Source organism: Pinus tabuliformis, chromosome 6, assembly GCF_031772625.1.
Source record: "Pinus tabuliformis cultivar Carrire ecotype Pingquan chromosome 6, CPIR1, whole genome shotgun sequence".
NCBI classification, from domain to species: Eukaryota; Viridiplantae; Streptophyta; class Pinopsida; order Pinales; family Pinaceae; genus Pinus; species Pinus tabuliformis.
Genome location: NC_142292.1, coordinates 533,670,283 through 533,681,964, shown reverse-complemented (window position 1 = coordinate 533,681,964; position 11,682 = coordinate 533,670,283).

Here is an 11,682-nt window from a genome sequence, read left to right as displayed (position 1 = left end):
TCTTGTGACTTTGCTTGGAGGTATTCTCTTGACCATAATATATATATATATATATATATATATATATATATATATATATATATATATATATATATATATATATATATATGGTATAACATGCCCTTAAGGTCGTCAACTTATTATTTTGACTATTTGACTCACCTATAGCACTTTAAATAGTGCTAGACTTATTTCAATGAGGAAGAAACTAATTGACATATATTATAAAAATAATATTTCTTTTCTTGAATAAATACAAATATCAAAAGTACATTTATGAAAACCGAACCTAGTTTCACTTTCCTTCAACACTCCCTCTTAACTAGGGAGGTATTCATACAACATTACAAGGTGTTTGGCTATTATCAATCTTGAAGAATTCACATAAGAGAAACCAGATTAGAAATCCATTTTTTATAGCATCATATCCATCAGCATTGTCATAGTGAAAGGCCTTGACTAACAACTCCATCTCTTTAGGAGACCATGAGCTACAATGCTGGAGAGACCAATGATTTATAGACCTCTTCATCATTGTCTCTCAAGGTACATAACCACCCGGGTGTTCTCCGAGTATGACCTTCTAGGACTATTCTTATCTTGGGTTCCCAACCCTCAAAGAATATCGGTCCTCTTGCCTATTCTTTTCTTGGATGCCCTACACATCCTCAAAGAGTATTGGATGCTAGATGATTACCCAATCTGGCTCCTATTCTTTCTTCCCGAGTGAAGATAAGAATGTTGTGTCTAACTTGTGTCTACATTTCCATTCACGACCTTCGTATAGACTTACGGCTATTAATCCTAGTCTAGTGCATGACCCATGAAATGGAAAAAACAATTGTCACTCCTTTGTAATCATGGTTGATCTAAAACTCCCTCTTGATCAGGGACCTGTCAGAGCTCCCTCTTAACTAGGGACTCTTTCCTTCATCAACAACTTCTTCTTCATGGGTTCTTTAACTACTTGATCTCCTTTCTTTCTTGATGTCATGAAGTCTTTGTTTGAACTTCTTCTAGGTAGGGCACCATTCATCGATCACTTTCCTTCTTGGTTTTTCATGTCATTGCTTCATGGAAAGTGACTATCAGGATTTTCTTGTCATCTTAGCTACTCCTTTGTCATCTTGTCCATGCTTCATAATACTCTTCTCATGGAGGCTTCATAGTACTTGCTAGGTTACATGCTTTGACCTAGTAGCTCATCATGACTTCATCTTGATATTTCTTCAACATTTCCTTTTATTTTGTTGGATGTCTTCTTCATCATGAAATCTCTGTAGAGTAGAAGCAGTTATCTGCACCTCTATATCTCCAAGGCCTTGATAGGTGTCAAGGGTCCTTTCTTCCTTTATGAGAGTTGTCCTGCCTTCTTTCGGGAGATATATTTCAAGGCATTTTGTCAAGTGTGATTCTCGGTGATCATGGTGTTCTTCACATGCTTGATCTCTTTCTTCATTTGATTTTTCTCAGATAGATAGGTCAACCATCTGATGCTTCTTGTGAGAGCATTCATTACTTGCTTTCTGGACTTGTCAGCATTGCTTCTTGCTTTATAGTCAGCAATCTTATGCTCCTTATGTGAGCATATTATTTTGTTGACCTTCATTGCATTGTGGTACATGCCTTTGAGCATATTCTTGGTGAAAGAGATTCTTTCATGCTTGATCATGTTATAGAACTATACTCATGACTCAATAATATACAAATGATAGCATGACTTAAACTTTTATACATACATACCTCATCTTGATTCTCCTTTTATCATCCTTTGGTGTGGCCCTTTTGCTTCATCTTAGCTTGCTTACATATCATTCGTTTCTTGAAACCCATGAATGGGATTCCCAATCAGACATCTTCTTTGGTCCATGAACCTTATTTTGAAGATTCCATCATAGGATCTTAAAGATCCTTTCCTTGCAAATGTTTCCTTTCTTTTGATGATGTAGGTCTTCTAAGATTATTATCATGATCAATTTTCTTTCGTCATGTATGAGGTCTATACTAGGTATGCTTCTTCTACATGAATACCTTGAGCTATATCTTCCATGCTCCTATATTCTAGAAGATATTTCTACTTATGCATTTTTGTTCTTATCATAAATGCCACATCTACATGAGTATCTAGAACTCTATGTGCATCATGTTGCTATATTCTAGAGGATGCTTCTAGCCATGCAATTTTAATTTATTCCTACATGCTCTATCCTACTCAAATCTTTGAAACAAGTCTAGAAGTAAAGAGTTTGACCTAGTCGTAGTAGAGATCCAGAGGATCTTCCTTCTTTTGCTTCTTTCCTTATTCTTTCATCTCTTGAGTTATGTGAGCTTCTTCCCTCTTCCTTTCGTTGTTTTCCCTTTTAAGCTTAGGAAAATTTCTTTTGTAGTGTCCATATTCTTGGCATCCAAAACATTGGATTTTGGATATGTCTTTGTTGTTTTTTCTTCATGGACCAAACTTGCCAAATTTACCCTTTGTTTTGGCCATGGTAGCAAATGCTTGCTCCTTTGATCCCACATCTTCTTTTTCCTTAAGTCTGGTTTCCTCTGTTCTTCATAGAGACCACATTTCACTGAGAGTGGTTGCTTCCTTCTTGGCATATATGCTAGATGTGAAGTTTCCCTACTCAGGTAGAGCATTGAGTACTACAGTTGTCATCTCTCTGTCAGACATGACTTCCCCAAGCTCTTGAAGTTGATCTCTCATTTCAGATATTTTCATGAAGTAGGGAGCTATTCCTTCCTTTGTTATCTTCATCTTGTATAATTCATTTCTCAGTGATATAAGTTCTCCAGTTGTGGGTACTGAGAATAGGTCTACTAGCTTATCATAAATTTATTTTGATGTCTCAAACTTGGAGACATAAGGAATGAGAGAGTCTTTGATTGATTCTATCAGAATCCTTTGAGCTCTTATCTCATCCTTATTGTACTTGGCTAAGGCTTGAGTTTGTTCCTTAGCAGGGATAGTGATATTCCCTTTAACATGCTCTAGGAGTTCATTCTCATTGAGTAGTAGATCAGTCCTCTTCTTCCATGCAAGAAAGTTATTGGTACCTACCAATTTATTTCTTTCATTGCAAAAAGAAATTGATATATATTCAGAAGGGGACATGTACTTACTTGATAGATTTTGAGATGTAATGGATTTTCTTCCTCCTTGAAGGCTTGATGGCCTGTCTTCCCTGGATTTTGATGTTCTTCAAGTTGCCTTCTCTAAGTGGACTTTCTTAGTGACGAGGTTTGTTTGAAGACTTGTAGCTTGATGTAGGTCTTGCTTCAATTTGCTCTTCTCTGTGGGTGCCTTTATATAAGGCTCTTCTTCTAGATTTGTAGACCTCCTTAATGAATGATGGATTGTAGACCCTTCTTGACCTTATAGTGATTGCAACTTTTAGGCTTGATGTTTCAATCTTGTAGATGCTTCTCCTTGATGGGTGTTAATGAGTTTCCATATCCTTGATGTGTCACCTTACCTCTGAAACCATGTTGAAGAATCTAGGGAAAAGTAGTGTAGTGTGATTCTTTGTTACTTTATAACAATTTGTGGAGTCTTTTTACTTTTATTGTTAGATTATTCTTCTTCTTATTATTATTATGCATATGTGTGTACTTCATCAAACTGCTACCAAAACATAAAAACAAGAACAAAATATGTTGGCTTTTTGCCAGGGCCAAATCCTCTCTACTCTTGAGTGGAAAAACCCTTTAGTGAATTTCTCTTATTAACGCTTCTATTGATCAATGCCAAACCCTAGACCCCTGACTAAGAGATCCTCCAAGAACAAGTCAATACCTTACTCCTTTCTGCATCATATACCCCGACACTTCTTCCGACACTTCGTTTCCTTGCACTTCCTCCTCCTTCTTCCGGCACTTCATTCTTCTTTCAACTTGTTAGTAACCTTGTTGTACTTTCTCTAGAGAAGATGCCTTTAATGAGACCCTTTTCATATGTTGATTCTTTTCTCGTCTTCACCAATCAATGAACTTGTAGGACTGCAATAGGAGGGCTATTATGACAACAAGGACAACTTCTTTACCTTTGCACGTGTGACTGTTTTCTCCATGGTGTAGACCTCCTCCTTCTTCGTTTGTGAGAGCACCTTTTACGCTTGAGTGAGGGGCCTTATAGGCCTGCTTAGATTTCCCAACCAAAGATATTATGTGATTGTAAATATAGTGCTGTTGTGACTGCAGGAAGAGGTGTGTTTCTTGAATGTGTGACTGTTTTCTATCCTTGAAAACAATCCCTTCAACTTCAATCTAGTCTCTTCCTTGTACGTTGCACTAGAGGCTCCTTCTCTTGTCATTTTATCACCCTTTTACTTACTTCTATTCTGCGCTAATTTCGAAGATGAATTACGCTTTCTTGGAGGGTGAAATGACTCTTATATATAGGAGTATGCTCCTTATTTTAGGCCGACTAGTCAAATGTATTTAGGTCGACTTGTCAACTGTATTTAGGCCAACTTGAGGACTGCTTTTATGCTTCAGATTTCTTATTTCAGGGATTTCGTTGCTTGGAGGATTCTTGTGACTTTGCTTGGAGGTATTCTCTTGACCATAATACATATATATATAAGGTATAACATACCCTTAAGGTCTTGAACTTATTATTTTGACTATTTGGCTCACTTATAGCACTTTAAATAGTGCTAGACCTATTTCAATGAGCAAGAAACTCATTGACATATATTATAAAAATAATATTTCTTTTCTTGAATAAATACAAATATCAAAGGTACATTTGTGAAGACTGAACCTAGTTACACCTTCGTTCAACACATATATGGATCTCAATCCCATAATGGTAAATCCTAAACTACTACACTCATCCTATAAATTGAATGCCTCCCATAATGTCTTGGTGGGATTTTGGAGATTGATAATTCCCTCATGTTGTTGCTTTGAACCTAAAGGAGTCATCATATTCATGCATTAGGGTTGATATTGAGGTGTGCTTTGTGACAAGGAGGGACAAGTCAACTTGGGGAGACATCTACAATGCTAGTTACTATTTATGGTTGTAAACTCTCTCCTATATTTGTTAATACAAAGAGTATCTTGTTTTCCTATATCTATTTTGTTATGCTTGCACTCATGTATTTCAATGCCATTATGATTCATTGAATAGATATTTTAGAATATGCTACGTAGATGTTGTGGATCCTTCACTTGTTTTAGTTGTGTGTGTAGGTTCTAATTATAGCACTTAGAGCTAGAAATGGATCTTACAAGCGAGAAGGAAAGAAAGGCTTGCTACAAATTCCAAGTAGGTTTCTTTCCCATACTCTAATTTCTCTAGGGAAAACTTCATGCTTTTTGTCTTCTGTTGTTTTAGATTAGATCACCAGATCTAGGGAATTCACCTTTTTCCACAATAGTGAAATTTCCGCATAACAAATTGGTGACCATACTAGGGAATGATTATTCCCTTAGCGGTTTCCTTGAATTTAGCATATTTTTCACCTCTTAAAGCGATCTTTATTGACTCACTTAGGCATTAATTGACCTTAGGGAAACACCTTTTTGAGATCGATTTTGTTTTTTGTGTCGTGCTTTGGCTGAACTAGCCTTAGTGCATCCCCTGAATATGAGACAGAGGGATTCAATGCATTTGCTCCTTCTCTGTACCTGCGCTGCAGTGCACTAGTGTCTGTTCTGCACCTGTGTTGATTCTTGCAAGATGGGAAAATTTGCATTCCTCTGCCTTTCTCTCTAATCTGCTTTGGTTCAACAAGTTTTCCTTGTGTCTCTGAGTGTATCCCTATCTCTAGAAAACCTCTATTATGTTTTCTTTTGGTTTTGTTAGCCTTTGATTAGAATTTCTTTAGATTTTTATTTGTTCTTGTCAATTAGGTCTTTTGCAAACTTTTTGCTTGATCATTGATTGGTTTGAAGAAATTGATATTACAATGATAATTCTGTGTGATTTCTCTTATCAATGATCTAGCTTCATCTTAGTTTTCATTTCATTTGAAGATTAAGAGGAAAGAATATATATATATATATATATATATATATATATATTTTTATTTTTTTTTATTTTTTTATTTTTTATTTTTTTAGAATTTGCATTTAGGGTTTTGAGATAAATTTGAAATTTGAAATAGTTACCTTAGGGAAATCTACTTAGGAAACTTTGTTTACTGCATTTTGTGTGTTGCATTAATCTTTGTTTCTTCCCTCCCATAGATAGATTTTCATTGAAAAGAAAATGATTTCTTATTATCATGCTAGATTGCATTATAGGGAATTCAGGTGAACTCGTGGTGAGCCTTGAAAATTGAAACTTAATTCAAGATAAACTCTAAAATTTGTTGAATCAATTTTAAAGAGAATTTGAAACATTGAACCCAAAATTGCCGAGAATGTCCATAGTGGTGCATCTTGCTCTCCCGACAAGGTCAAGATCTATAAAGCCCTTTTCTAGGAATTCTGAGACGTTTTTGCCTGGTCATATGAAGAGATGTTAGGTATTGATCCAAATATTGTTGTACATGAGATCAAAACGTATCTGGATTCTAAGTCAGTTTGGTAGTGCTTACGTCCAGTCCATCCTAAGAAAGTCGTTTCTGTTGAAAAACTTTTGCGTGCTGGTTTCATTTACCCAGTTCCTCTTACGGATTGGATCTCAAACATTGTTCATGTAATGAAGAAACAAGGCATTATTCCTGTGTGCATCGATTATTGGGACATCAACCGTTCTTGTCCTAAGGACAACTATTTGACCCTGTTTATTGACCAGATTGTTGATTATTGTGCTCTAAGCAAAGTTTTTTCGTTTATGGATGGTTTTTCCGGTTACAACCAAATCAACATCCTGCCATCAAACAAACATAAAACCACATTTATTTGTACATGGGGCATTTATTCCTTACAAAAGCTTCCTTTCAGTTTGAAAAATGTTGGGGGAAATTTTCAGAGGGATATGAATTATGCCTTCCACGACAATAAGCACATTGTACAACCCTATCTGGATGACCTACCCGCCCATTCGAAACATCATGTGGATCATCCAATGCATCTCAGGGATATTTTCCTACATTGTTGACATTATAATATCAGGCTAAATCCACATAAATGTGTGCTTTGTGTTCAATCCGGTCAACTTCTCGGCTTTGTTGTGTCGAAGCAAGGAATTCATATTAATCCACTTAAATTCCAGGCAATCCTCGATCTGCCTGCTCCTTCCTTTCTTGTTCAGTTACAACGCCTCGAAGCGAAGGCTAACTTTCTACGGAGATTTTTTCATAGCTATACTGAATTGAAAAAAGTATTTACTTGATTGTTGAAGAAAGGGGTTCCCTTCCATTGTGATGACACTGCAAAAGGCATTTGATGCTTTGAAAATTGTTCTGGTTCAAGTATCATTGCCGTATCCCCTCGATTATGAACGTGCTTATTTATTTTATCTTGTTAGTGCAGTTACTACCATTGCTATGGTATTGGTCCAAGAGGACGACGTAGGGGACAAACATCCCATTTTTATTTGAGTCAGAACTTAAACGACACAAAAATCAAATATACCCACATTGAAAAGTTAGTGTTGGCAGTTTTCCAAGCTCTCTAAAGGTTTCACCACTACATTTGGTTTTGCAAGACTATGATTTTTTTTTTATTGCAACCCCATGACATACATCTTTGTCACGATAGTTTCTAGGGGAAAAGTACTCCAAATGGATTTTTATTCTCTAGGAGTTCGATTTGGAATTCATTAAGTACAAATCCAAGAAATCCTTAGTCTTTGTCAAACTAATCTATGACCTTCCCTCATCCAAAACTAAGTCTACATCTGACAGTTCTATTCCTGATGATTCGTTGTTTTCGATTCATTTGATCCTTGGTATGGGGATATCATCATCTATCTCCACATCCAGAATTTCCGGCCTGATACATCTCGCTCTGACCAGAGACGTATTCGGTACCAGGGTAAAAATTATATTGTAATTTGCGACACACTTTATCGCCATGGTATTGATACCATCTTTAGATGGTGTTGTATTCGTGAGGAGGCCAAGAAAGATCTAAACGAATGCCATGCTGGAGCATGTGGTGGACATATGTTGGGCTATGCCACCACACACAATATTTTGCATGTTGGTTACTTTTGCTCGATTATGTTTCACGTTTTCATCCTTGTAGTTCAAAAGTGCCACGCTTACCAGATCTATGATCGTAAAACCTGTGCTCCACCTTCTCCTTTACATCATAGTTATCTTCTTTGGATCCTTCAAAAAATGGGGAATTGACTTTATGACATGTAACCCTCACTCGTCGAGGTGCATGGCTACATCATTGTGGAAATAGATTATTTTACCAAGTGGGCCGATCCGTTGCCTACATAGAATAACATCAAAAAAATAGTTGCTTTGTTCCTCTTTAATCATGTCATTGCTAGGTTTGGTGTTCCATAAGCTATTGTTATAGACCATGGGAAACATTTTTGGAATCACATGATGTCTGAGCTTACTGCCAAGTTGGGCCTTCAACATGAAAACTCAACTCCCTATTACCCACAGGCAAATGGGCAAGTAGAAGTTATTAACAAAATTTTGAAAACAATTCTACAATGAATGATAGAGATTCACAAAACGAATAGGCATCTCATCCTTTATGCAAATTTGTGGGTGTATCAAACCTCTGTATGATCTGCAACTAGATTCACATCCTTTCAATTGGTGTATGGTCTATAGGCAATCCTTCCCATCGAATGTGAGATTCCATCATTGAATTTTGTTGTTGATTTTATCTCCACCACTTCCATAGAAGAAGATAGTCTCTTGCATCTATAACACTTAGATGAAACCCAGGGTGATGTTGCGATGGCCAATGAGGCCCACAAAAAATGTGGTAAAGCATAATATGACAAGAATTTTAAACTGCATGCCTTCTCGGAAGGGGACCTAGTCTTGTTATGTGATCATGAAGTTGATAAGTTTGGGGCTGGGAAGTTCGAATTGATGTGGCTAGGCTTACGAGATTATTGATTTTGATGGAATTCCCTTGGCACAACCCATAAATTGTTTGTACCTCAAAAAATACTATGCTTGGGTCATCTTTGTAAGGTCACTGTGTACATACTATCTATACATGTGTTGAGTGTGTTTGTTGTGTGTTCACAGTTTCCTACTGTCTCTATTAATCTTTCTTTACATTTGGTTTGCAGATGTCAATGTTCCCTCAATCATATATTGGTTATGTTGATGGTGCTAGCTATATTACTTGGAACCTTTCTTCTGTAGTCTGGGCTATCTATGCTCTGAGTCGTGAGTTAGTAAGTTTACAAGGGATTTGTATAGGTTTCTCAACCAATAACATCGCTAAGTATAGCGTAGGGATTGAGTTGTTGTATGATGCTATTTCTCATGGAATTCGTCGTATGGTGGTCAAAATTGACTCACAACTTGTAGAACTACACTTAACTAACATCTATTACGTAAGAAGTCCTACTATGCTTCGTATGTTTTTAAGGGCTGTCTTTCTGGAAAGACATTTTGATTACATCCAATATCAACACATTTCTATAAGTCTAAGCAAATTAGCTGATGCATTAGTGAATTATGTATTAGAGAAACATTTGCAACACAAACATAGCTACCGATCAAACGGGAACTATTACCTCAAAACGGGTACTCGAGCCCAAAAATCCAAAAAAAACATGAAAAAACACCTTGAAATCAAAAAGTGTTGATGCCAGAATAAAGTTTTATTTTTTCAGAGTAAATTTTCAATATTTTTAAAAAATAATAGTAAAAAACAATAAAAGCCATTTTGTTTGGTGCAAAAAACACCTTGAAATTGAAAAGTGTTGATGCCGGAATAATGTTTTTTTAGGGTACATTTTCAACACTTTTTATTAATGACGTTAACAACAAAATATTGCGACTATGAAAAAATTTAAATTTCTAATGATTTTCAAGCATGACATTAACGATAAAATATCACGTCTTTGAAAACTCTTAAAATTCCAACGATTTTTAAGCATGACATTAAATTTAAAATATCACTTCTTTGAAAAACCTTAAAATTCCAACAATTTTCAAGCATGGTGCTAAGAAAAAATATTTATAATTGTTTTCAGCCATAACATTAAAGATAAAATATCACGACTTAGAAAAACATTAAAAATCTTGACAATTTTTCAACCATGGAATTAAAACCAAAGATTATGACTACAAAACAATCTTAAATTTTCAAAATATTTTAAGCATGACATTATGGAAAAAAATTTATGACTAAAAAAACTTAAAAAATGAACACCTGAATGAAAGAGTTATTATACCAAGAGTAATTTTTTTAAATGCTAAATGTATAGCGATTTTGAAATCTTAGCCTAAGACAACTTGATACATTGCGAAAAAAATTAAAAATCAACTATCAAATTGCACATAATGGGATCGGGTTGCTAGACAAGCATCGACACATACCTTACAATCAATATATATATATATATATATATATATATAGATATGAAAACAAAAATTAAAATATTGAAAAAAAAATAAAAAATAAAAGTAATAAAACATAAAAAACATGACAAAAAAATCAAATATAAAAAATATATAGTAATGACATAAAAGAAAAAAACTATAAAATGTAAAAAAAATTAACCATACCATGTAAAATTTAAAAAAGAAAATGAAAAAAAAAGAGTAAAATAAAATAACCAAAAAAAAAAAAACAAAAAAAAAATACATCATTAAAAAAATTGAAAACTTACAAAAAAAATTCCCCAGCAACGCTGAGGCCCAACCGGCCAGGGGTGGTAAGGGGATGATTCATGAAAAAAAAAAAATTCATAAAATATAAAAAAAAAATAAAAACAAAACCATAAAAATGTAAAAATAAAATAAAAAATAACTTGTAAAATTGAAAAATTTAAATAAATAAATAAATAAAACAAAAAATAAATAAAAAATAATATATATATATATATATATATATATATATATGAAATTTTTTTAAGTTAAAAAAAACATCATTTAAAAAAATGTTAAATAATTAAAAAAAATAGAATTAAAAATAAAAACAAAAAACTCAAAACAATTAAAAAATAAAAATAAAATTAAATAAAATAAAAATAAAACTATTTAAATTAAAAAAATTAAATTCTCTCTCTTTTTTTTTTAATTTTTAAATTATAAAAAAAATTTAAAATAAAACAAAAAAAAAAAAATTAAAACTTAAAATTAAAAATATTTAAATTTAAAAAAAAAATTATAAAAATTAAAGTACAAAAAAAAAAAAAAAACTTAAATTAAAATTAAAAAAAAATGAAAAATACACAATTGAAAAAAGAAAACCAATTTAAAGAAAAACAATTAAAAAAAATTAAAAGATATATATATATATATAAACAATTACAAAACCCTGCCCACCTCCCCTCTCCACTCCCGCACTTCAACCCCCTCCCTCAGCCCCCTCCACTCCCCCTCACCCCCTTACCGACCTCCCCTCCCCGCCTGGGTCCCCAGCTGGCTCATGAAGAAGAGGAAAAAATGCAAAATGATATATCAAAATTAGGAGACCAATTGCAACAAATTTCATTCTCACAAAAAGTAACAGAAGCTAAGATGGATGGTTTAAAGAAAGGTGTGGAAGCTAAGATGGATGGTTTAGAGGTAAACATTGAATATTTGAAGAAAGACATTGAAGATTTGAAAGGAGGTTTGGCAA